This window comes from Nipponia nippon, unplaced genomic scaffold (assembly GCF_047370975.1).
Source record: "Nipponia nippon isolate SJK-2023a ecotype South Korea unplaced genomic scaffold, ASM4737097v1 scaffold_3, whole genome shotgun sequence".
Lineage (NCBI taxonomy): Eukaryota > Metazoa > Chordata > Aves > Pelecaniformes > Threskiornithidae > Nipponia > Nipponia nippon.
The window spans coordinates 103,194,319-103,221,910 of NW_028262347.1; the positions used below are offsets into that span (position 1 = coordinate 103,194,319).

At 41.6% G+C, this 27,592-nt stretch overlaps 1 protein-coding gene across 6 annotated transcripts in view; it reads left to right on the plus strand.

Moving 5' to 3' along the window:
* NDST2 (N-deacetylase and N-sulfotransferase 2) overlaps positions 1 to 27,592 on the plus strand; it is a 149,092-nt gene that overhangs the window by 44,825 nt on the left and 76,675 nt on the right. For 4 of the 6 annotated variants that reach the window (XM_087767186.1, XM_087767190.1, XM_087767187.1 and 1 more), the window contains one exon: positions 15,421 to 15,494. The exons of 1 other annotated variant lie outside the window; for it this stretch is intronic. The gene's annotated coding sequence lies outside the window, so the exon portion shown is untranslated. Of the gene's footprint in view, positions 1 to 6,392; positions 6,529 to 15,420; positions 15,495 to 27,592 lie in introns of those variants that run through there. One more of the 6 variants, XM_087767191.1, reaches the window with a different exon arrangement.

Sequence of the window (27,592 nt, forward strand, 5' to 3'; positions counted from 1 at the left end):
TTTATTAGAAATTGTCTTTTGTTTAGCTGGGATGAAATTGGGAATGTCAAACCAAAAAATAAATGTTCCTTTCCCACAGCAGATGAACTTTTGACATTGACAGAATCTGCAAAGCTGTTAACCTAACAACTGCATAAACTATTTCTGTGACGGTGAATGATTTCTGACCTGAAATCAAAATGGACGTTTATTCCTCAGATGGTGATGATAAGTTAATGTGTTGTTTAATCCCAGAAGTAAAAATTTCCTTAAAAAAAAATAAATCTGAATTGTAGCTTCAGAGGTGTAGAAGCCTGAGACGTTGCCTTTTTTTGCCCATGGTATTCAGTGGGGTAGCTGTTGGCCTGGGTGAAGATTGCTGGACTTGAGTCTTTTGCCCTGTCAACTTGATAAATGTCCTCTTTCCTTCTCTGGTGTCATTATTCTGGGGCTGAAGGAATAAGAGGGCATTAAGGACCAGAAAAGCATCTTGGTGAACAGTGAGTCGTGGCTGCCCTGCCAGTCGCTCCACTGTTCTGGCTTTTAGCTATGGGTTTTTGCTGTTGTGTTAATTTATGGCATAGTATCAGTCCCTGTGAGTACCTGTGGATATGGAGTATCTGATTGACTGAGCTTCCCTCAAGGTTGTGTACAGGAACAGGAGAGTATTTGGTCTCCACTGTTTCCACGTGTCAGCAAGTCATTTTGGGCCTGGGGTATCTCTGTTGTATTAAAACACCTTTCAAGACATCTCTTCTTGGACACTAAATTCTGGCTCAGTCTTGGCTGTGTTGGTGAGTGAATGGAAACTTAACTCAGAACTTGGCATATTTGCTAAGTTTTAATGTATTTATTTTCTTTTTTAATGTAGAACAGGATTGCTCATTTCACTATTTTAATGTGGTACTTCAGGGAGTAGCTGTAGTAAAGCGTTCTACTGGTAAACCATAGCACTGTTATAGCGTAATCACTTCACGTGTTAATTTTCTTGGTAGGCACGACAAGGTTTTAAGAGCAGGCATCTACTGGAAAAAAGTTAATTTAGTTCTGGGTTCACAGCTGTGGAAGCAAAAGATCTGTTTGTTGCCCGAGCAGGTGCAATACAGGATGCTATGACACGCTATTGCAAATGCCATCCCACTAGTGAGATTCACCACTGGTTCAGGTTCACCACTGGTTCACTTCTCTGTAAAATTGCTGCCAGTTGAGATGATAGCTTTTGTAATGCGAGAACTGTGCAGAAACCACCAAGTCAATCAGAACCAAAGTCAGCTTCATTCTCAGCCAGCCTGAAGCTATTGGTGTATTCCAGCTTTTATTATTGCACGACAGGCACATGTGGTGGCCAGTCCTTTGAACGTTAGGTGTGCTATACTGTTTATTCTTCTGTTTTGGGAAGCGGGATAAGACCTTGACTCTGTGTAGGTATGCTTCTCTCCTCACTTCAGCACCTCTCGGTAGAGTGCCTTTGAGATGCTAGCTTTAGCCAATTCATAGTTGATTCGTTTACAAAATGTGTATCTCGTTGGTGAGACACATCCACGTTCCCCTTCTGGTGGCTGTAGGAAAACGCACAATAGGACAGTACGGTTGGTACAACTCTCTGCTCTTAGAATGCTTTTTGGCACATTTCTGAATATTGGTAACATTGTCATTATTTTACCTGTCCCTAAAGCATGCTGCTAGAATGGATTTGGGAAAGCGCTCCATTTCTAAGGGTATAGAATCACAGAATGGTTTGGGTTGGAAGGGACCTTAAAGGTCATCTAGTTCCAACCCCCCTGCCATGGTCAAGGGCCTCCTTTCCCTAGGCCAGGTTGCTCAAAGCCCCATCCAACCTGGCCGTGAACACTTCCAGGGATGGGGCATCCACAGCTTCTCTGGGCAACCTGTTCAGTGCCTCACCACTCTCATAGTGAAGCATTTCTTCCTTATAGCTAATCTAAATCTACCCTCTTTCAGTTTATAGCCTTTACTCCTTGTCCTGTCCGCACCACACAGCGTGGTGTCGTCATCAGACTTGCTGAGGGTGCAGTCAATCCCACTGTCCGTGTCACCCAACAAAGATGATAAACAGCGCCGGTCCCAGTACTGACCCCTGCGGATCACCACTCATCACTGATCTCCACTTGGACATCAAGCCATTGCCCACAACTCTTTGAGTGCAACTATCCAGCCAATTCCTTATCCACGGAGTGGTCCATCTGTCAAATCCACATCTCTCCAATTTAGAGATAAGGATGTTGTGTGGGACAGCGTCAAATGCTTTGCATGAGTCTGGGTAGATGGCATCAGTTGCTCTTCCCTTATCCACCAATGGTGTAACCCCGTTGTAGAAGGCCACCAGATTTGTCAGGCGCAATTTGCCGTTAGTGAAGCCGTGTTGCCTGTCACCAGTCTCCTCCTTATTTTCCATGTGCCTTTAGCAGGAGGATCTGCTCCATGATGTTGCTGGGCACAGAGGTGAGGCTGACTGGCCTGTAGTTCCCTGGGTCTTCCTTTTGTCCCTTTGTAAGAATGGGGGTTATGTTTCCCCTTTTCCAGTCAGTGGGAACTTCACCGGACTGCCACGATTTCTCAAACATGTCGGATAGTGGCTTAGCAACTTCATGCGCCAGTTCCCTCAGGACCTGTGGATGCATTTCATCGGGTCCCATGGACTTGTGCACCTTCAGGTTCCTTAGATGGTCTCGAACCTGATCTTCTCCTACAGTGGGCGGTTCTTTGTTCTCCCAGTCCCTGCCTTTGCCTTCTGCAGCTTGGGCGGTGTGGCTAGAGCACAAGCCAGTGAAGACTGAGGCAAGAAAGTCATTGAGTACCTCAGCCTTCTCCATATCCCAGGTAACCAGGTCTTGCGTTTGCTTCCGTAGAGGGCCCATGTTTTCCCTAGCGTTCCTTTTATCATCGAGGTAGCTATAGAAGCTTTTCTTGTTGCCCTTGATGTCCCTGGCCAGGTTTATCGGGGCTTTAGCTTTCCTAACCTGATCCCTGGCTGCTCAGACTGTTTCTCTGTATTCCTCCCAGGCTACCTGTCCTTGCTTCCACCCTCTGTAGGCTTCCTTTTTGAGTTTGAGTTTGTCCAGGAGCTCCTTGTTCATCCACGCAGGCCTCCTGGCGTTTTTACCTGATTTCCTCTTTGTTGGGATGCATCGCTCCTGAGCTTGGAGGAGGTGATCCTTGAGTATCAACCAGCTTTCTTGGGCCCCTCTTCCCTCCAGGGCTTTATCCCGTGGTACTCTTCCAAGCAGATCCCTGAAGAGGCCAAAGCCTGCTCTCCTGAAGTCCAGGGTAGTGAGCTTGCTGTGCACCCTCCTTGGTGCCCTAAGGATCTTGAACCCCACCGTTTCATGGTCACTGCAGGTGAGGCTGCCCTTGAGCTTTGCGTTCCGCACCAGCCCCTCCTTGTTGGTGAGAACAAGGTCCAGCGTAGTACCTCTCCTCGTTGGCTTGTCTGTCACTTGGAGAAGGAACCTGTCTGTCAGTTCCAGGAACCTCCTGGCTTGCTTATGCCCTGCTGTGTTGTCCCTGCAAGAGATATTGGGGTGGTTGAATTCCGCCATGAGGAGCAGGGCTTGTGAACGTGAGGCTGCTCCTGTCTGTCTATAGAGGGCCTCATCTGCATGGTCTTCCTGGTCAGGTGGCCTGTAGCAGACCCCCACTGTAATGTCACCTGTGCCTGCCCTCCCTTTAATTGTGACCCATAAGCTGTGGTTTGGCTCCTGATCCATCCCCAGGCGGAGCTCCATGCACCCCAGCTGGTCATTGACATAGAGGGCAATGCCTCCTCCTTGTCTCCCCTGCCTGTCCTTCCTGGAGAGCCTGTACCTTCCATTCCAGCACTCCGGTCACAGGAGGCATCCCACCACATCTCCGTGATGCCAGTAGGATCATAGCCCTGCAGGCGTGTGCACATCTCTAACACCTCTTGTTTATTCCCCATGCTGTGTGTGTTTGCATAGAGGCATTTATAGAGGTGTAGTTTTTGGATCACAGGAAGACAAGTGGATGATGTTAGTATATGGCAGCTCTTTGAAGTACGTTAGAATCAACTTCAGAGAGAAAGAAAATCCCTTCCCTGAGCTACAGATAAACAACAATGCTTTCAAACCTTCAAGAGGATCAAGGTGAAACTCAGTGAACAGCAAGCGCAGAGAAGATGATCCTTCTTTGTGACAAGTGGCAAAAATACCTTCTTTCCTTTTTGTGCACCTGTAACAAAGCAATATAACAAAGTACTCTGAGATTGTTCTATGAAAGTAACTTAAAAAGCTTTTTATGTTAAATATCTTCATCTTAATAGATGTGGGTAGAATATATTTTAAAAGGGATGGAAATATCTCCGTGGAATTCTGAAATATCTTCAAAAGTAAGTGAAAAGAACTGAATTAATCTGATTGTGTGGATGCGTTTAACAGCCTTTATTTACTTATTTAGACTTCTAGGAGGCCAACATCTTCCAACTGATGTGTGTCACTCCCGGTTTAGTTGGCTTTGGCTGGGAGAGAGAGAATGGAACAGTTTCATTTCTCTTTTTCTTGTTAAATTATTCAGGAAAGAAGGAAAGTACTTCTAAACCATGCACCTGAAGTACCCTGCAAAAGGTAAACGTGCCCTCCTTTATGTAAGGAAAAGGCTGATTCAGGAAGATGCATTGGAGAGCAATAGAAAGTGAGCGCAGAAGTGAAGGGAATGTAGGGTTGTTCCCTTTTGGTTTTTCCAAGATGCAGTGTCTTGGAAGACAAGGGAGAAAATAGTACACATTTTTTCAGAGGAGGAAAGTATTTTTCAAAAGCAAGAATGTATTCACACAGCTTTGAAAAGGTTGTTGGTGGATAAAGGCTGAAGTTCAGTGGACAGGGTGTGTATTAACATGCCTTATGGGTTGCAATGTCATGAATGCTAAATAAAGACTTGCGTAAGAAACTGAAAGCGGAATGTCCAAAATTCAAATGGGAACAATGAAGAAAAATTGACAGTTTTAAAAAAAACTATGATTTTTCAACATATTTGCTGATAACGTGAGGACTACTGGGAAAACTCAAAACAATTCTGCAGGTCACCTTTAACAAAAAGTTCACTGTATAGATAAGGGTATAAAAAAAGTACCACACAACAGCATGTCCCATATGCAATACAAAAGTGAGAACAAACTTTGAATTGAGAGGTAGTGGGTTTGGGTGGGGGAGGGAGATTTAAATGTGTCCTTCAGGAAAGAATCTGTGTAAAGAATTGAGAAAGAAATAAGATGGCAGCAGCAGCAGCCAGGACTTGCAGAGCTTTTCAGTCCTTTGTTTGGTTATCTTGCATAAGTGCTTTAGCTAGAGACGCTTTCAGTAGCTGCATGGGGCCAGCTTGGAACACAAACGTGCATGAATCCAAATGTAATTTCCCTGTTGTGCACATTCTGGCTGTGACAGCTCAAGTTATGAATGTAAAATAGCAGGAAAAAAAGTTCAGAAGATGGCCAGGCCTGAAATGTTAATAAGAACTGACTTACCCAGAGCTCTCGTGAGCTTGGCAAAGGTGCTGCCCGAATTTTAAGTCTAGCTGCTTCCACGCTTCATTTTGGTGTGCCTTGGAAAAGAAGAAATACGCTATTTCTCTGTGCATCTAAGCGATTCAGAGTAATAGAAATAACAAACATTTATATCCACATGAGATGCAAAGCAGGCAAAGGGGGTGATACTAATTCTCTGCTCCAGTTTGTATTCAGTGCTGGCACACAGACTGAGTCGGCATCAGTGGCTTCTGTCTGTAGATATGAAGTACTGCACAGGGAACGACGGTATCTTTTCCCTTTCAGGCAGTTTGTTTTCTGTGGGGCACTAATCTGCAGCTTTGCTTAATTCCTAGTGTTCAAGAGGCATTTGTCTTTGCTCTGGGGAGGACTGGTGCAGAATAAGGGATTTCCTCCCCCCACGTCAGTACACTGCTCACAGAAAGGGCACCTCATTGTGGCTGTGGGACAGCTTGTCTCGGGGATTGTGCAGGCAAGGAAAGGGCTTTTCCCTCTTCTGCATGCAACTTGCACAGCAAAGAGAAGTTGCAAAGTTTACAACTTTCCCTGCTTCTTCAACATCAGATTTTCCCGGGTCTGTCCTCTCTCTGTCTTTTTCCAACCTCCTTCCATCTCTTGTTACCATGGAGAATGAAATGCCAGTTCCATTCAAGCTGTCGGCTGAATAGGTTTTGAGGTTGATGGATGGTGAGAATCTCTTATCCCTCCTTCTCCAAACACCGCCCCTGCCTGGTTCTTGACATTTCACTTGCCAGAGACTGGCAGTCAGAAGAGGGAGCTGAAAAGGAGGCTGGCAGTGTCCTGCAGAGATGCTCTTTCAGTTCCGTGGATGAAATCAGCAGCCGTGAGAAGGTCTTAAGGACTTCAGGGCAGAGCCTTGTCCTCAAGCTGGCTGAGGCATGAATGGTCACTTGAGTGCAGGCTCCTGCTTCCCCAAAGCACCCAGGGAAAGAAAGATTCATGTACGAGACTTGTTCCTGCTTATGACTTTTTTCAAGGGGTGATGTAACCTCTGCAATGTAAAGGGAAAGGTAAGGAATCAATGAATACAATGCATGCTCTGGCATAACCTGTTCTTCTCGTCTATACTTTTAGCCTTCATCTTAGCGCCGCATCGCACGAGAAGCGGAATTTCTTTGCTGCATTCTGACTTGCCTGGTTTCCTGGCTGTGATGCTGAAGTTAGCAGGAGAGTCTGTGTTTAGTGGGATTCTAAGAGTCCCCGTATGTACTGGTTGCCTACACACAGTATTACTAGCGCAGTGTCAAAACAGCCTTCTGAATAAGGTACCTTTTAATAACAAATACGTGGAATTGAGGAACTTGACAGGCCTAGGGTTGAAATGTGATGTTGGGGATACTGCTGAAGTGCGTGAAATGGAGCTACAAAGCAGAAAAATCAAAGTGATAGCACTGTAAAATCACACAGAAAATATTTCTTTGTTGTGATTTATTACTTTTCATGCAAGATAACTATGGTTTTAGAGGGGATCAGGAGAATTTTCAACTTATGCTGAAAGGCTTAAGCTTGTCCTTTTTACTGGAGGAGTTGTTTTGACTGATGACCACTTAATAGAGTTTGGGAGAAGTGAGTATCTGGCATTGTTTGATAGGTGTGTGGATTTCGCTTCTGGAAGTAATGGTTAGTAAATGTTATGACTTTAGAATTTAAATTCAAACATTTTTTCCAACCAGAAGCATTCTATGAACATATACTTGTTGGGAGAGGGAAAGTATTTTTGTGAGCTTTCTGCTAAAACCCTGTGCCAGGACCATACCAGCGTAGGAATCAATATTGGTGGTATACTTTAGTGGGTGGCATTTCAATTTGTTTAAGGTGTTATGTGGAAATTTTGTTCTGGGTGCTTTTGAAAAGCTGTGTTTGGTAAGTGATGGTGAACTCTTTCTTTCAGTACATCTTTTCAGAGCATTGCACTGATATGTTCCTAAACTTGCTGAGTAAATACATGTTTCCACACTACCACCAGCAGCTTTTGCATCTGTCTTACCTCCTCAAGAGTTCACTTTCCATTTGATGCTTTATGTCCTGTTTGTTGTTGGATTGTTGTTTCCCTGCTGGAGTCTTCCTGCTGTGCGGGAGCTTTTCCTGTTGTGCAAGCCGCTTCCAAAATGCTAATATGTTAGCTGTTTGGCCACTGGTGTGTTAGAAGGCAATTATTTAATTTCTGCATCAGAAAGGCATGTGCGTATGTCAATACGTACAAAATAAAAATAGATGCATGTATGTGAAATATGTATGAATATACCACGCCGTTCTTTAATTAGTTTATTGTAAAGATTGTAGTAGTATTTTTGTCCCCAAAGCTAGGGATTCCCTAGAGGGATGCACGCATAGCGGACCTGATTACCTGTGACTTTTAGTCACATGAGATAACATGCAGGACTTTGAGTTCCTGGTTTGAACCTGATTGGCTGGGGTACTGCAAAAACCATAGATTTTTCGAAAGTGCACCGCTGAAGCAGCGTCTTTTTACCATAAGTACATCACCCATGTCAGATGGAGTTGAGAGAAAGTGAGACAGGGAGGAAAAAAAAAAGGCAGGGAAGTCCATTGGGACACAGAATGATACTGTAATTTGGCATTAGCTTCCTCATAGGCCTCAGCTTCATGTTACCATTTGTTAAGGGACAGGGGAAAGGGTGACCATCTGTTTTAACATGGTGATTTTGAGGGAGCTGAAACAGTATCAGCATCAAGGCTTGCATGTCTGTTTCCATTTATTCTGTTAGCCTGCTGTTTTGTTTTTTGGTTTTTTTTTTTATTTAGATACTACCTTTTCTATGAAAAAAATATACTCCTACCTCCTTATGAGTTTGCATGAGATGAAATCCCTGATCTTTCTCTCCCACTCTGTTTGTGAGGATTGTTATGCTAATAATTTTAGATGTTGTCAAAAGTTTTTCTGGGTATTTCTGACAGGTTTCAACTTCTGAAAAAAGATCTTCCAGTTCTCGACATGGACATATTTAGATTCACTTTGCCCTCTGAAATGCCTCTATCTCTTCCCCCCACCAAGATCGACCTTTACTTAATTGTTTTTTATTTCTATTTTTATGTTTTCCCTGATGAGAATTGGCCTGACTTAATAACAACTACAACAATAAATTTTATTATTAGGACACATCTAGTAGCTTCTCTGCTTCATTCCATCTGGTCTTTGGTTAAATTATTCTTGGGAAATTTTTTATTGTCCCACTCGTTTTAGATTCAGAGTTGCAAAATACTGGTTTTGTAGCTGCTCGTCTGTAAACTGCCACTCACACATTTTACGGGTTCCAAGATTTTCATGAATATACTGTGGTCAATACTATTAACCACCAAAGGTGACCTTTTTTCTTTATTATACCTAGAAATACCTCCTGGCTTCAGAAATTGGTGCTTAGGTGGTGGATACTATAGTCCAGTGATCCTTCCTGGTATATACTGTTCTCTTACAGTGTTTTTTTCTGTTATTCTGGAGGTTGACTGCTGCTGACATGGTTTATTAGTATACTACTGTCTAGATTTTTCTAGAGAGGCAAAATGCCACGAATTCCCCAGCTATGGAAATCCTCAAGATTTTACCCTTTGCCTTAGGTTTTGATTATAGACTTGAGTTCTCACATTCATTCTTTTTCTTGAATTCACCCTTTCTGAATTCTGCAATAGCTCGGCACACCTGAGACCTATCCTTTATATTGTACAAAATATAAACACTGAAAGCAAAATGCAAACACTCAAATGTTATGTGATTTAATGTCAACTTCAACTATTTATTCAAACCCAAGCTTTCTGAATCTGTGGTCTTTCTGAAATATCTTCCCTAAGCCTCAAAAATAAGTTGGATTTGGAAACGCAGCAAAATGAAGGAATTCCAGAGTGGCAGTGTTGTCCTCTGCCATTGGACTCGGTGATTTCCCATCAGGGAATTTATTCAGTCTTCCACAGCCTCTGTTGCAATAAAGCATCACGGATCCCGAGGCGTGTGTCACATAACACAGGAGACCGTGGGTGCAGGCAGACCGTTCGTGCCCATGTGCCTGGAATCTTTGAGCCTAGGAATTAATGTTATGCATAAACAGTAGTTTTGGACAAAAAAATGGCAGCATGAGGAACATCAGCAGATAGTGATACTGTATCCAGCAACTCGGGGCTGAAGAACACCTTACTGACGTGCCTGCTGTGGTGTACAGGAATGGAATAGTTCTATATTGCTAATTAAAGCCCATGCAACACATTGCTAGCTAACTTGTTTAATATGTTTAAATGACATCTCCGTTAATGCTACAGCTAGTTTGAAGAGAAGTAAAATAAATTTGTCAAATGTGTTATTCTGACTTTCTTGTTATCTGTCATTAAATCATCTTTGACAGAGAGTGCTCGATCATGTAGGGAAGTTACTAATTCTGCATTAAAATATTGATCTAATGAATTGTTGCTCTAAGACTAGGAAAATTTGCTGATAATTTGACTGTTCTTTTGGTTATTATCTGTAATCCCTATTTTTTGTCTTTTATTCCTGTTTCACTCAAGTTGTCCCTTGGTGGAAATTAGGGTATCTGAAGTATTTTCCCAGCATTATCTGGGTCTTGTGTCTGTCTGCCCCTTTCCTTCTACTGCTTACCTCTTCTATAAATGTGTTGGTTCCTCCCTGCAGTTTTCCCTCCTGTACTTTTTTTCTGCTGCCATAATTTTTCCCTCCTCCTTTCTCATCTGAACAGTAGCCAGAGCTTGTCATTTTCTTATCTCGCCCAAAAGCCTCCTGGCTGTTACTTACGTGCAGGCAGCTGGAGGAAGATCCAGCTCTAAACCTCCTTCTGTTTGCTAGATGTTTTACTTCACCTTTTCCTCAATGATCAGCGCCTGGGTTTCCATTCAGAGCTTTCCCAGGCAGTGCAGCATGGAGCTGACCTCGTTTGCTTCAGCTCGGCTCCTGTCCCTGCTGCCTGATGCCCCAGTCAGTGAAAATGGGCAAAGCTTTGTTCACTGCAGCTGGGGAAAAAGCCCTGAGAAGAGCAGCAAGCTGAAGCTGTCTGTCCGTGCATTTATGAAGACAGCTCTCCACTGATTCATACTTTGCAAGTTACCTTTATAAGCTTAAAGTCTGGAATATTAATTTTAGTTTAGCTTTTTCCAAGGCTTCCTGCCAGCTCTGGTCAAGTGAATTTTTAAGTCCTTTTATTATAGGCTGGTCTATAAGCAAAGAATGAGCATCATGCTCTCCAGTTGCTCATTCTCTTATCTCAAGTGTCATTTACTGGAATCTCTCTACCTTTTGCCTCCTGTAAAATGTAAACTGAATTACAGGCATATAATTAAATCAACATATTAAGTGTGTGAGGAATGAGAGGCACTGGGGATTTTGATGGCCATATCCACAGTCAGAATATTAAAATCTATTATACCAGGTATCTAAGCTATTTTCTAGTGTATTGAGAGCGCTGGTTGTATAAAAACAATTTCCAGCTGAGACAAAATGTGCTTCTGTGCTAGGTCAGCACAACAGGCGATCATTTCCCCTCACCTGGCAGAGCTGCTGCTCCATAAACCGTGTGGCTGCTAGTTAAAAGACTCGGATGTGCAGTATTACTGCTCATTGGGGATGGGGAGATTTGAATAATTGCTAAATACTTGTGAAGGTTTGACCGGAAAAAATGTGACAATTCCAGGTACTCTATATTTGCTTTTCAGTGTAATCCCTGTCTAAGTTACTCTGTGGCATCTGGCATACTTTATATTTAAAATTACCATGGTCAGTGTCCGAGACTGGTTTTCTGCCTGATTTTTTTGTGCCTAAAACATCGTGCACATAGTATTGGTGCTTGCGTTATCTATAGATGTAGAGCATTGAATTCTCATAGCTGAGACTATTTATTTTATTTTACATTATGCATAGCAACTGAAGTTCCTGTTGTCTCGCCATAACCCAAATTTGGAATGCAAAGTCAAAATGAAAAACTGTAAAACAAAATATAGCACAGGAGGCATGACAAGAAGTAGGATTATTCTCTTTAATTTAAATACTATTCCCTCTAACCTCGGATTTCTGAATAGTTGTTTGATGTCAGTTTACCATAAAGACTGGGAATAGCAGACTACTGTGAGATGGAGTCAACTTTGGGTGCAACATGAGGGATGCCCCTTATAATTGGATGGATTTGTGTATTGTATACTTCAAGGCCAGCTGCTGGCTATTTCAGGTTTGTCCCTGTGAGATCCTCTCCTCCAGTCTTGTTCCACAGCTGTAGCACTTGATACCAATACCCCCCTCCCCACCCAGTCTGGTTATCTTTTGTTGGCTCTGTGTTGCTCTTCCCCAGCTGTGATATTGGATTTTTATTCTATCAGTAGAGCAAAAAGATAGGAGAGAAGCAGGGGAAGGGATATCTGAAAGTGGTATTTGCTTCTGCTTTAAATAAAAGTTACCTTTTTTTTTTCAGCAGAGAGACACTGTAGAAGAGGCAGGAGGGCACACTAGGGAGACCTTGAAAATGCTGCTTGTATTTCACTCTTGTTCAGAGTTTTGACTCCTAGAACATATTCAAAGTTTGTTACCATTTTACAGTTTAAAAGTCTAGGTGGAAATAACCAGTATCTCAATTGCATAGTGATTCTTGAGATTTAGCACCACACACACACACACACACAAAATACAGCCTAATGGACTAGGACATTCTCTAGCCATCCTCTATATCCCCTGCATTCCCCTCTAGTCTGTATAATAGAGATACTGTTTGTGAAAGGTGATCTCAGACTATGCTTCTCCTGGAAAGGTCAGTGTTGCTCTCATTTGCCACGGTTGTAGCATTTCTGTCTTGCTTCAGTGCCTGCAATCAGGCAGCTGTAGGGTCCATTCAATCAACTCATAAATCTGACCAACTGATAATAATTTTTTGGTGGATTAGTTATTTGGATCAGTGTGCTATGATTAGCCAGGGATGTGGGTCCACCTTTTTTGCTGGTAGCACACACTTCTGTTCTATCCTCCTCTGTCTTCTTCTCTCATATTTGCTCTCTGTTGGGCCTAACCGTATAGGACCAATTATCTCTTCCTTATTTCCTGGGACCTTAAACTTGTGTTTCCATCTGTGCTTTGCAACCCCATAAACCAGACATTGCATGAGGTTAATCACAAACACTAAACCCGTGCTCCCATACATCATCCTGCGGTGCCTCTGCTCCTGAGCAACACGGAGCAGCAGCAGCTGCCTGTACACAAAACAGCGTGTTAGAGACCTCAGTCAAAAGGCTTTAACTGGCTTGGCAGAGGAACTGGCCCCACCATTCAGATGAGAACCAACAAGATGCTGTCAGGAGTTGCCATCGTGTACTAATTTGGAAATTGTTTTTGAGATTCTCTGCTTTGGCAGTTGATCTTCAGAGACAGTATGGATCTTTTAATACCTTCATCCAAATGTGCTTTTTCTTGATTTATGGGGAAGGAATTTATATAGTAAAGGAGCTGGCTTCTAGTCCCATCTTGCTATTTCCATATTTTATCTAACAGTTGCTTCAGTTTTTTAAAGTACATGGGTTTGTTACTCTGGATTGCTGATATAAATAGATGCCGGTAGCATGAGGCCTTATCAGCTGTGAGCAGCTGTACTTGCCTTTTCATTTTAAATCTAGGCACCTAAAGTGCAGATTAACAGCAAAACTTGGTTTTCTGGAAGGTAAAACTTTTCAATTCTTTGGAATTTGTTGAAAGCTGTTGCCTCTGTGCTTAAAGTAAACTAGCATTAGCCTTTTGGGGGAAGGCTGTGACTTAATTTGTTGGAGCTCAGAGTTAAGGTTCAGGGTGGTGAGTATTAAGGTCTGTAATCGTTTGGTTTTGCAATGCTGTGTAGGTATGGACAGTCATGCTTAACTAAGTATAATGCTTGCATATATCGGACAGCCTAGAGAGTCTAGTCTGATTTCCTTGAAAGTATCATCTGTATACTCTCTGCAGAAGGGGCTGTTGGGGAATGCCTGAGGATGCTGGGGAGTGAAGAGGAATACACAGGGGCAAATCTTCAAAGGACAGGATTTCAAACACTGTATGTTGCAAATAGCCTTTGTAAGCATGACAGGTTAATTTTTGACCTCTGAATTACTGTGTAGGCACTGAAATTGGCCTTTTTTCTACTTAATTTTTACAGCTAATGTTTATTTTCTGTGGGTGTATTATTCAGGTAACAAGTTATTCATACAGAAATCCTAGGCTCAGACCTGGAAGCAGTACACAGGTGTTTGTGTGGCTCAGACCCTGAGTTAATTCACTTGCTGAGCCTTCGCTAGCTTTGTTGAGGGCCACTGCTGGTGTCTCTGCTTCGTACTCCCGGAACACGGGACGCTGGGAAGGCGGCTTTGGAGGAGCTGGAGGAGCATTCAGGAGCCAGCTGGGGTCCTCAACTTGCAGATTTGGGCTGAAGCTCTGGCTCTGCAAGACGTAGAGCCACGGAGCTGATGACAGCAGCAGTTCCAGGAGGGATAACTGGTGAAAGAGTAGCATATTATATGTACTGTGATCCCTTCTGCTTTGAGAGATTTGTCAGATGGTGTTTCTTACGGGGCTGCCTCTGTACCCCAGCTGAGAGTCTTCCCAGAACCTGGAGCGCTGCAGAGCACGGTGCAAAGACCACTGGGCTTTTGCCTCTGTGCAGCAGGGTTTGTGTGCTTGGGCTTTTCTTGTTATCTGGCTATTCCCATCCCCCACTGTCCTGGACAATGGAAAACTGACTTAGTTTGTTAATGCTTGGTTGAAGGCAAGTGGTGTCTGACCAAGCTAAGAATAAAGTGTTTAGTTCAGATGTTTTCTTTTGGGATGCTCAATGTTCAGAACATTTATGGAAAAGATGGAGAGGGCAGATCATCCTGCACCTGACTCTGCTGCTAAATCCATCTGCCCTTGAATAATGGCTTTCTTCCTAAAAGAAACGTACTCAGTTTGAGGTATCTTTTATCTCTCTAGTATGAACAGCAAAGGTGCTTTTTTTATTCTCCGGTTCCAGGAAAGCCTGTAGGCCTATGTGGTTTGCATGCACTAAGAAGTTGCATAGCAGAGGTATTTTATGAAAAAAAGAAGCAAATTTTCTTGCAGTAGAAAGTGTCAGGTTTTTCCCCCTTACGTATTATGCTGTCAAATTGTGAAAAGCTGTCTGAAAGGAGGTGTGCGTGAATACACTACTTACCATAATGTAACCTCCCACAGGAAGCAATGCTAATATTTATTTGCATTTGCCCCTAAGGGGTAGAAAAGTATTGTTCTGTCCTTGGGCTGTGGTAGTTTCAGAGAAGAAATTAACCCAGTTTGATAGTTGTAAAATCTGTTGCCATCTTACATTGAAGTTTTCGTTTCCTGCACCTGGTTTTGCAACATTTTGTTATGCTGCGTCTTCAGTAGTGTTGTGTTGTGTTGTGCAAGACATCTTTGCTCACCTAGGAGAGCACCATGCTGTGAACTGGTTTTCTCCTTTCAGCTGGAATCCCGTGGTCCTAGTGGTCTAGTCCTTGGTTTAGCCTTTCTGCTTAACAGGTACAATAATGTGTGACAGACTGAGCAACAGCACATGGCTGAGCCTCCTCTTTCCTTCAGGAGCTGGTGACCAGAGGCTAGTCAAAGTAACACTTGATAATTCTTATTAACCCAGGAAGAAGGAGGAAAACAAAAAAATCTGGCTGAAAAATGTAAGACCAATATGCCTAACTTACAGTTCTTCTTTAATCTTCTTATTTTATTTGTAACTTTGGGTAATTTCTAGTCAGTTCAGTTATTCCTGTTCCTGGCTGAGGGAATCACTAAAATCAGCACCACTTTACTATAGTTTCCTGAGCTGAAAACTGCAGTAGTTCAGGTACCGAAGTGAATCGGACAGCCTGGCTGGAGAATGTTTGCAGTTGGGAAAACGCATATTTATACAAAACTTCTTCTCTCTCCCCAGGTTCATGGTGTTTTCACTCAGTCTGCATCTGGTACAACACAGCTCTTTCTCAGGCTGCACATACACTTCTTGAGGTAAGGAAGAATTGATATAAAGGAAAATTTTGGGCAGGGTAGCATGGTAGACAGAGACACAGGGAGAGAATTTGTATTTTGTGGGTCTTTGGTTCAGTATGTTGATGAAACTCATAAGAAATCTTTTGTGACTTGGGACATTAATCTATAATTTAATACTTTACGCTTTCTTGATTGTGTTACTTAGGAAATGCCATAAAGTACAAGTAATCAACTGAAGCTGAGTAGTGACTCTTCAGGTTTTCAGTCCTGTATATTCCTTGAGGTGATTTTTTTTTTTTTTTTTTGGTATTGGCACTGAGTTATAAAAGCGTTAGAATCTGTGCTGGGTATCTAGTCTGTAGTACTGTATAATAGTACTATAGTGAAGTGCATCAACATTTATGTATATTTACAGATGGAAAGACTGAGATACAGAATGAAAATTAAGAGTTGACTTGTCTGGCTCTTGGACAAAATCTCCTGGGTAGGGAAGGATGTAATGTCCTCATGTATGGTGTAGCTATTAGTATATTAGGTCTGAGGTTAGTCTCGGTTATTCTTTTTAGCTTTTCTGTTTTGTCCAATATGCTCTTCAAAGATCAGCTTTTTGTACTACAATTATTCAAGGAGTGGGGATACGAAGATGAAGCAGTAACCTTCTCCAGAGTGCACCAGTAGCTATTTTTGGCACTAGCTTGCTGTACTTTCAAAAGCAGAAATGTTCATTTTGCTTTAAGTGACTTTATCCTCCAGAGCTTGATGGGATGATTGTGCACAAGATAGAGAGCTGTCACAAGTTCCGTCCTATGGGTTGCTTTGATGTTAGGAGCTGGAGCCAACTCTAGAGTGTCAGAACAATAGATTTAATTTCTCATCATCATCTTCTGGGAACAGTGGTAGTAAGAGATTATGACTTGTTGTCTCCCAAGTATTCCCTCAAACATGCATCCTTGCTAGCTCCTTATCAACTGCTGTGCTGGGTTCTCTCTGGCACCAGGAAGCATGCATCTTCCAGCCCTTTGGGAAATGCCCATTTCATGTTTCTGTGTGCCTCTCCAGTTAATAAAGTTGTTTTGAAAGGCGGGGTTTAGAAAGCAAGAGTAGTCACGCTTCTGGGTTTGGTTTATGTGCAGTTCTTTGTGTTTAACATGTCTACCTGTTTCTGAGCTGGGGCTAGTCACTGAAATGTGGTCCTTGTAACATAGGAGCGTTGCATCACCTGGGAGAGGTATTGCAGAGCTCACTGTGATTGAGCTGATACAGTTTTAAGCAGGACAGGAGTACCTATGTTAAATTTCAAAGTTTTATGTTAAACCTGATGTCACTTTTCAGCAGGGATAGCCTCTTTAATCTTCTTGTTATCATGCTCTAGGGGAGTTACAGGGACAGCAACATCTGCTTGCTGTATAAGGCTGGCTGCTGTTTCAGGAGCCTGTTTGTGCTTTTATCCAGCGTCTCTTAATAGCACAGAGAGTGCAGGCCCTGCACCTTCCTGCAGGAGACTTTACAGGATGGCACTAACTACTGGCATTGCAACGTGTGGGCCTTGGGGCTCCATCACTTCTCATTGACTTGCGAGTACTTCTGAGATCCAGAGCACTCCAGAAAAGTTAGAAGGCATGGTGGTTGCAAGTGAGGGAAAGTCAGTAGTCAGGCAAACCCTAAGCTTGGTAGGTGGACATAGATGACTGAAGAGGTTGAATCATGGCTTTAATGAATGGATATGGAATGGGTATTCTGCTTCTGAGAGTATCTTGGAGATCCTCCAGCCTCAACCTTCTCACAGAATTGCCATGTTGAGAGGAAGGGGGTATGATTTCCCTTTACTATCTCCCCCTTTGTTTCTGTACTCCTTCCTTTCCTTTTGTTTATAGTTGTTCTTTAAAGAAATAACATAAAACCCCCTTACAGATTTTCATAATTTTAACAAAACAAAAGGGAGGTGCATAGGAGCCTCATTCATCACCTTTTGTCACCAGACTTGATTTGACATCTGAGACTACAGAGAAACTTTGGCAAGTGCAATGATTTCCCGTGTGGGGGTAATAAGAGAGAAAAAAGCTGTCAGCTGAAAACAGCAGGAGCTGCATTAGCAAATATAAATTAAACAGATGGCTAAGATACTGCAGCTGTCGCATAGAAGCTACAGGAAGATCTTTAGCTTAGAGCTGCAGGAGGCTATTTTAAAAGGAAAGATGAAAACAACAACAAAGCAAACTTTAGCATGACGGAAGAGACAATAGAGCCATTCAGATGATTGTATGAAACTTACCCAGCACTGATTTTTTTTTTTCTTCACCTTTTCAAATCTTAGGACTCTAAAATTAATTTAGGATCCGGTATTATAAGATCACATTACAGATTTTTATATTGTGGGTTTGTCTGCTGGTTTAGAGGTGCTCTTCTGTACTTCTGTGCGAGACACTGGCTCTGACGCATGCTCTGGAAAGTGGGGAGAAGTGTGACGCACATCATACAATTTTGATCTTCAACTGCTTGTTTTACAGCTGTTTCAAGAAAAACTTCTTATGCAAGAATTGTTTATAAATAAAATGTTTGTGGAAAAGCAGTGTTAAAAGAGCATTTTGGTGGAGGAAGCACCTGCATTTCGTGTCTTGCATGTTCAGTCTTAAGGTAACATTTTTCAGACTCGTGTTCAGCTGAAAAGTGACTGCTCTTTTCCCTTGTGAAAGAAGTGATGAAACTGCATCCAAGTATGTTCTTTATGTTAAAATATGGATATATGTTAAAATGAGGACAAATTGGAATTTCAGTGCTGTTTTTCAGAGGCCAAAAGGCAATTAATTTTCTAAACATTGTGTCCATAACCTTTTTTCGTCAATTAGGACTGATTGTTTGTCATAGATACCTTGTGCGTAAGCAGAGGCGGTTATGCTGCCTTTATAGTTAGGTGAAGATGTGAACTATGAAATAGGTGCAGCTGCATTTGAAGCCTGTGTTTTACATTCAAAGAAATAGTGTGCATAAATGGATTCGTAGACAGGCTGATTGATTTCCCAGGGTTCTGCTTTGTCTCTTTGCTTTTTTTACTGCAAAATTTTTCATGTATTTATGGTTGACTTTTTAAATGGTACTTCATATGCAGGAAATTCTGGATTTTGATTGTACTACAGCCCTTTGTGCAAAATTAGTATATCTTCAATTCTGCATGTTTTTTCCAAATTGTGTTGTTCCTTTGCAATAAATATCTTTAGGTGCAGCTAGATCTAATTCTAAACTTCATTGATAGAGATTATTTGAGAACTACAAAACCTACATATAAAAAATTTAAATATTTTGTTCCTCTGTATTTATCCTTCTTTCTATCATCCCCATAAAGTTTGAGTATATAAGCCCTAGCATGCTCTGGAAGTCGGTAAACCTCCATTCTTATAGAACTACAAGTTCATCGTTGAGATGTAAATGCTCTTTACTGACTAAATCTTTAACCTGTCTTAGACTTTTTCCTGATCTTAGTGGTTCAGGACATAAATCATAAGGGCATCAAAGGTCAAAAGCAACAGCTTGAGCTTATTTGTGTGAGCTTGCTGAGAACATGTAGCCTTAGTCTTCCCATACTATTCGGGGTGCTTCAGCTGTCTCTGCGTAGAAGTGAGCTCCTCATCGTTTAACTGTGCATTTCTTTTGTGGTTGCAGCTTTGTGCTTCAGTGTAGAACAGAACAGCTGATCATGCCAAGTAACTGTTGTTTGCACCCTTTAAATTTCATTTCTACCCCTGCAGAAACTTTGGAGCAGTTACAAATTCCAGAGAACTAAGAGGAAAAAAGCCTCAGCTGGAGTGTATGCCTTCCACTTTTGCTTAAGAGCAGAAAAGTTGGCCTTGAAGTGTACTTGCACTTGAGAATGATAAATGTGGGATATCTTTGTCAGTGGTGGAGGGATGCTTCAGAGTAGGTGACCTTCCACTGGGAAGCCTGGCCTCAGCCTCCACATATTTTCTCTTAGACTTTTGCTCCAAATTCTTTAGCTAAACTTCACTGCCATGATGTGCTCAGCAAGGGAGCGCTTTTGCGTAGGCAGGACCCAGGGCATGCAGAAAGATTATGCACTGAACCCTGCAAATTCTGTGAGCTCTCTTCCTGGGAAGAAACCAAGGGATCAGTCAGAGTCATCAGAGGCTAAAGAGAGATGACAGTTAAGAAGAGATGGGAAGGAGCTAAAATAGAGGGGTGGAATGGGAAGAAACAGAGAGGCAAGGTAGCCTTGGCTTTAAAGGTGGCTAACCTTAAATTTTCCCGCTGAGTATCCCAAAGGCAAGAATGAACTTTTCCAGCTAGAAATGTAGTTACTGTCTAATGGCCATATTCTGTTCTTGATCTTCATGCAAACCTTCTGTTGATACCAATGGAGGATGCTATGGAGGATGGAGGGGTTACATGGTTGCTACGCTGTAGGTACAGCAAATTGAGTGCTCTCTGGCCTAAGGCACAGAGCTAGTGGGGAAAATGTCTTTATAGTTTTTGAAAGAAGGCTGTGACATAAATTTTCATGTCATATGAAATGTTAATATTTAACTTTTATTGATTAGGAACAGCTGCTTACATGCAAAATGTATGCTAGTGGAAAAAGGAAACATAATCCCGCTTCTAATGCTCTCATGACAAGTAAGTGCTTCTTAACTAGAAGCAAGAAAGCCCAGCCTTTTGGTACTACAGCTTTGGTCCATAGCTTAGTCAATCTGCAAAAAAGATTTCATGTATTTTGGCTCTCATTTGAACCTTGTTCTTCTTAAGCCTAGTCCAGAACTGTCAAGTCTGTTTTTTAGGTCAGTGCTGTTCTTCATGCTATATAGACAGGTACATCAGTGACTGAGAGAACATGTAGCAATTGTAAATTACTGCTTATTATTATGCTTGTCATTTCAGAGGTCACATAACTAATTCTTAGGTGTAACAAAACAGCGCATCAGGTAGTCCTGGTATGTGGGTGGTGTATTCTACAGTGCTGTGTTGGTAAATAATAGGTTACTGATTAATTTACGGTAGCCAGTTTTTTTCTCATTTGTCTCAATAGCAGAGAAGATTGAGTTTCATATTTAGTTTTGCTTTAAAGTAGATTTGGCTTTACTTTTCAGTGGAAAGCAAGTGAATACACCTGCTTAAATTTTGGTAATGAAACCATCTTTCATATGGAAAACAAATTTTCCGTATTGTTAAGTAGCATTCTTGTCTTTGGATTTTGAGCTCCATTCCAGATTCAAGCATGTCAGATCTGAATCAATTTGTGGAAAAATGTTTAGCCAATTTGTATTCAAATCACCACAGATTTGAAACATGGTTCTGCCAAAGTGTTACGCTGTGGTGCATATCTTTGATGCTGTTGGTGTTAGAAAATTGTGTGCTACTGCAGATGTGCATGGAGAGACACCCTTCTAAAATAAATACAGGTATCTATTGGAGAAAAGCCTTCCCGAGGTGTGAGACAGATGAGTTCCTTTCCCTGTGTAAGCAAGCCCTTAGATGACAGGATTTGCTACAGACTTCCAGCAAGATGTGGAAACGTCAAAAGGCAAAATGCAGTACTGCTGGTAGCTGCAGGCTACCACCCTAAGCAGCTCAGAATAAGGCTAAACATGACTAGGAAAAAAATCACAAGTAGGCGCCTCTCCACCTTTGTTAGGAGACAAATAACAATTGAGTATTTGATGTTGTTTTAAACTTGAGTGAGAAAACTGGGGTCTTGACTAGAAAATAATAACAACAGCACAATTAAAAATGACTGTCACATGAACTAGTTTCTTGTATCCCAGTCTGTGTTCTTTGGAGTTGTATAAGTAGTTTCTAGGCATTCATTCTAGTGCTGTTAATATTCTATTCTTTTCTATTTGGCAGAATATATCTGACCAAGGCTTTATATTAATTCTTTTTATTCCTTTAGCTTCTTGCTTCTTAAAGGAAAAAAATAACCCAACAATTATTTTGTATAAAATAGTTAAAGTCAAGTGCATTTGCTGCTAAAGGGATCTCTTTACAGAGTGCTCTGTTGCTTCTAGCTCATTCACGTGAATAAATGAATGCAGAGGCTTGGTATTGTGAAAGTAGTAAATACACATCCTTCATTTGCAGCCTCCAAAATATGTTGGTCAGAGCTACCCTTCAGGGTTTTGCCAGCATAACTGTGTTTTGTTAACATTCTGCAGAAATCACCCTTAGTTGACATACAATATTCTTTGCTAGATTCAGTTAGGTACCACCAAAAATATGCTTCTGCCAGTATAGCTTGTTTTTTCAGGGAACTGGTATTAGCTGTTCTGGCAAAATAACTTTTTTGCCTGTGTAAACCACATCTCGACTAGGCAGATTTGCTAGTATAGCTATTTTAGCAAAGCCTTTCTACTGTAGAAAAGACCTTCTTGATAATACTGTGAGGTTCCCACAGTAGATGAAAGGCACAATACAAAGGGCTTTACAAACATGAATTAAGCTTCACAACACCCCTGTAAAATAAATCATTCTGCTGGCTTGCCAGTGTCTAGTTTCTTTTAATATGAGATGTTTTGTGGGGATGAGAAGGAAGGGTTAGAAGATGCAGAACTGAGGGAATCGATGTGTGTTAGTGTTGTACCATTGATAAACAAATTTCTAACCTGTTGGAATACCCTGCCATCTCTATCTGATGTTTAAAATGTCCTAGCAAAATCAGTGGTTTAGAGTATCAAATAGCTACTGGTTGCTGATTTCGCCTGACCTTTGATAGTATAAGGAGTTCTAATGTTGACACTTGGCAGTTCCTTTCTTCCTGAAAACCTGGAGCTGGCTTTTGTGTATGTGGTGTTCTCATTAATGCTGTTTTTAACTACAGTGTTCTCTCTGACTGATTTGTGTTAGTTAGACTCTTGCAGTCTCATACAGTTTGTGTAGTTCAGGGTATGAACAACTTGCACAGTTAAGGGATCTCAAAGGGAATGGAGAGAGGAACAAAACTATAGATTTATGCACAAGAATGATTTTTAAAGTCAAGTCATTGGAAAGTTAGAGTAGTCTGATACTGAGTTTGCCCATGTGGTCTTAATTAAGACATTTTTGTGTGTTAATTACCATGTAGTCTTTAATCACATTATCACATTCTATTTATTCTTTTTCATCTCTTGGGGAATAAGGAACAGAAGAACTCTACTAGGGTGTAGGTTAAATTTCTTCTTTACCATTCACCCGCATTGCTTTTGAATTCAGCCTGTAGACTTCTGGGGCAGGCCCAGGCATTTCCACAGTCCCTGTTAAACACCATGTCCTGGATTCTGTATTAATACATCTATCAAGAATTTAAGCAAGCTGTGCAATTTATCCTCTTCCCAGTTCAAGGCTTTCACGTGATGGTAATTGTTTTCACAAATGATACCTTTCCTCACCAAGTGTAGTGAGGGACTCACTTTTGAAAAGCTGTCCTGGATCCCCTGAAATCTGTGAGATGGTGAAGACATCTGGGCTGACTGTGTTCCCTGTCCTAACCCTTACTGTGTGCTAGGGGAAGTTCCAGTAACTGTTGGGTGGTGTGCTTGATCCTCCCAAGAGCTACTTTTGATCTGATAGGAGTATTTTTGTGCTCTTGTTTCCACACCAACAGCATACTTTCTTCCCCCGCCCCCCCCCCCCCCCCCCCCGGGGGGCTGTTGCTTTGAGAATTAGACCTGTGGAAAACCTTGGCCTTCTTGTCCCCTACTGAGATTTCAGCTTGCACAGGTCAAGAGTGGAAGGAGTAGAATGGGGAGAGCGTGACTCTCGGCAGAGCTGGTGTGATTATGAAGTGACAGTGGAAGGAACGAGTCCTACTTCATTGTGGGTTTTAGTGTTAAATGATTGTGTTGAACGTCATGGCTCTTTCTAAGCTCTGCAGATGAAAGGCCTGGGACTGGGACATTGGCAACAACCATTTTAGCCCTTTGTATGTGCTCTTGTAATCATGTAGGACCCATGTCCACTTCATGCATGTGTTCATGCACAGTATGAAATGGGGTGTACATTCTTCTGTCCACCTGCTCATAGAGACTTCTTGTGTGCATGTCACATTAAGAAACCTATTCTTCTGTCACAACATTCATCCTAGCATTGTGGGGAAAGGAAGTGTTTTATGTTTAGTCGTTCCACTGAAATAGGAAGTAAATGTTAAGCCACCTCTCGGGCATGGTAGACAGCAAGACACTTCCCTTCAAACTGAAGTGCACGTGCCAGTCTCAACATATGCTGCCTGAAGGACTAAGAAGCTTTCACTTTTTTGAAATATTTCTGTAGATCAGTCCTTTCTTGTTATCATTTAAAGGTGGGTGAGAACAGAAGCATATGGTTTGATACTGATATCTTACTGGGGTTGGCTTTTTTCATCTGTAGTCAAGAAAGCAGTCTCTTCTTTTGTGGATGCCTGATGCAAACCTAAATACAATTGTTTTATTTTTTTCAACTGTTTTATCGTGCCTCTTCCACAGGATCCTGGTCCTAAGAAGTAAGCTGTCATCTTTTCCTGCAGCGCATATAATTAGTGGTACTGAGTTGTTCCCTGTGATTTTTTTTTTTCTTTTTTTTTTTTTCTCCTTTACTCCTCTTCCTTTTCTTAGGAATTGCATGTTCCAGGGAACATTGTAATAAGTGCTGTTCTGCTCTTAACACACTCACTGAGTATGTCTTGGAATAATTTAAAATTCCATTTAATTTAAAATTCAGACAAGTCAATTATATTATGAATATTGGATTTGGCAATCTCGCTTCCTTTAAGAGTGAATATCTAAAGCGATATCTGTCACTATGTTATGGTTTTGCAGCAGAAGCTTCTACTTGATGTCAGAGTGTGGTGGCTCTTCACCATCAGTATTTTAGTTCCCAGTAGTATTGAGTCAGGATGCAAGAAGTTTTATATTTCTCTCTGACAAATAGTAAATGGATGTGTTGACTGGCAATATCGGTGGCTAATGGATGAAACCACATAATCTGGGGTTGTCATGGAGAGGCACATAGTTTATAGCCATCTTTACAGTGCTAAGGCCAGAAATTCACTGATGCTTATCCATATAAAATGTAAAAAGCTGTTCAGGATTAAGCATCCAAGTCAGAAATGTCATGTGTGTACAAAAGCTAGAAATTAGTTAAAATACCTTTTTTACTTTCTAATTATAAGCACATCTGGATGTACTCTTCTTGTTAAAGATCTTCTATTTAGTTCAAAGATGAAGAGCATTCCAATACTGAACCTTTTCAAAACTGAAAATGAAGTTTATGATTTCAAGTCTTGCATTGCTTGACTTCAGCTCTTTCTGGTTATATCTAGCTCTTTTTGACTGCACGTTGAAGAAACTGTATGTTTTAGTTTACTCAAGAACTTGTTTATTGGAAGATCAGAGTGTAAAATTCCATTTCTGTTCAACATTCAGTAATTTACCATTAAGCTACTTGATACAAGTTAAAATCTATGTTAATACTGTCTTGATTAAACAGCAAATATTATCACTCACTGTGATTTGGCCAAATCGGTTTGCTAGCAGATGTCTCAATAAAGGAGCCATCCTACTATAGCATGTCCAAATTAAGTTGAGTGTATTGCAGTAATGTTTTGCACTTACATGGCATCTTTCGTTTCAAAGCACTTCACACAATCATATATGATATTGGGAAAACATACTAGGTAATATAATAACCAAAGCAAATTTATGCATTTTAAAGAGCTACAGGACATTTTATAACTTCAACAGATGTCTTGTATTACAATTCTTAGTGTTTAGTACAAAATAGTTGTCCAGTGGTTTCTAACATAGAACTCAGTTTATATGGCTTGCAGAAGAAGGTTTGAGTTAACCCTCTGAAGGTTGGAACAGATGCCTCTATAGATATTAAATATTTCAAGCCACAGCTTCACACTACTTTTAAGTAATCCTTTCCAGCCAGTCTTAGAATCTTTAGTGCTCTTCAAGCCTCTCCTATTTCATTTTCTTTTAATATTGTTTTATCACCACAGAAAATACTTGTGATTTCCCATCTTTCCCTTCAATTATTCTTTGGTGCCTACTTGCAGCATCACTTAAAACTCCTGCTGCGTGGGCTTTGCCAAACTAACTGAAAACTGAAGTGCAGAGGATGTTTTTTTCCGTATGCGATGTTAGGTTCATAGCTATGTGTTAAGATGTTCCTCCTTAAGTCCTCACAATTTGTTGTTACGTATTTTGTTACTTCAGTTTATGTATGCAGGGAAAGCTGATACAAATCATAATTGTGTGTATGCGAATCCAGGGATTTTCTATGTTCAAATTGTTTGCCTGTAATGTGCTTTTCCAGTTCCCATTTTCCAACCTCTCCAGCATTCCGAAATTGTATTATAGTTGCAATGTAGTGCAAAGCAGATATCTGACACGTGACACCAAACAAGTCCCTGCCTAAATTTTTTCTGTTTAAGAATTGGACTAATCATGTTCTGCATTGACTTAATGGTTACATTTATTGATTGTGTTTTACAGATAGCATAACTGAGAGCAGACACTGAAGGCAATTTGCCCAAGATCCCAGTATTTCCTGTAATTCTGGTTGTGTTTTCCTGATTTGATTTGGAATCATTCAATTAAGAACTATATGTAATTTCATAGATGTGTGATGTATCAAGTTTGTGGCTCATCAGATAACATTCAGGCTCACCATTTCCCTCTGTGTGTGCACCTGGCTGGGTTTTCTTGCAACCACAACTCATGTTATTGCCAGATTTTCCCAAGCTTAATATGTCATGGGCCATCTAGTAAGGTTGATGTCCGTGTTATGTTACAAGGTGAATAGTTCAATTGGATTTCAGCCATCCTTGAAAGCAAAAAGTACTTTTTCAAAATATTAAAACTATTTCTTGCATTTGTTAGGTCTTCATATAAATCAAAGGCAGGTGAAGCAATTTTACTTGAACCAAGGATGTAATATATCACTGCTGAAGGCAAAAGTTAAAGAAGCTGAGGAGCAATTGACAACAGGCTGAGAACGTGGAGGAGCTAGTTGGCATAGCCAGGAGGCTGCGGGGGCGACTCCCCTCCAGGCCCCCCTTTGACTCCTAAGTCCCCATAGTCTGTTAGCTGCATTGCTGGTGAGGAGGTGCTAGATCTGAGAGCTTTGAGTTTGATTTAGCACTGGTACTGTAACATTTAAAGGAAATGAAAGATACTGCAAGTGAGAACTGGTGAGAGATGCAGTGAAGGCTTTCTGAGGCATTAATGGTCCTCAAAGTGGAGTCCTTTTACATTATTCATGCCCGTTGAGCTTTTAGCCAAGTTGAGCACTCTGCACTCAAGTGTGATAGTAGAAGGTAAAAGGAAATTAACCCTGTAGTGATAAATTGAAAGTTTCTTGCCAAAGTAATAACTTTGACAGTATGATGAGGAGGTAGAAGCATGTCTGAGAGAGGGGAAAACAGATTTCAACTCTGAAGTGATCTAAGACGGTGCTCAAGAGTACTCTGCAGTGAAGCGATAGAAAGACCGATTGAATCTATATGCAAGTCCTGGGGTCCCTTCCTGCGATTGAATCATAGCATCACAGAATGGTTTGGGTTGGAAGGGACCTTAAAGGTCATCTAGTTCCGCCCCCCCTGCCATGGTCAAGGGCCTCCTTTCCCTAGGCCAGGTTGCTCAAAGCCCCATCCAACCTGGCCGTGAACACTTCCAGGGATGGGGCATCCACAGCTTCTCTGGGCAACCTGTTCCAGTGCCTCACCACTCTCATAGTGAAGCATTTCTTCCTTATAGCTAATCTAAATCTACCCTCTTTCAGTTTATAGCCTTTACTCCTTGTCCTGTCACTGTGTGCCCTTGCAAAAGGTCCCTGTCCAGCTTTCCTGTAGGCCCCGTTCAGGTCCTGGAAGGCTGCTATAAGGTCTCCCCAGAGCCTTCTCTTGTCCACGCTGAACAACCCCAGCTCTCTCAGCCTGTCTTCATAGGAGAGGTTCCCCAGCCCTCTGATCATCTTTGTGGCCGTCCTCTGGACTCACTCCAACAGGTCCATGTCCTTCCCATGTTGGGGGCCTCAGAGCTGAACGCAGAACTCCGGGGGGGGGTCTCCCGAGAGCAGAGTAGAGGGGGAGGATCACCTCCCTCAACCTGCTGGTCACGCTTCTTTTGATGCAGCCCAGGATAGGGTTGGCT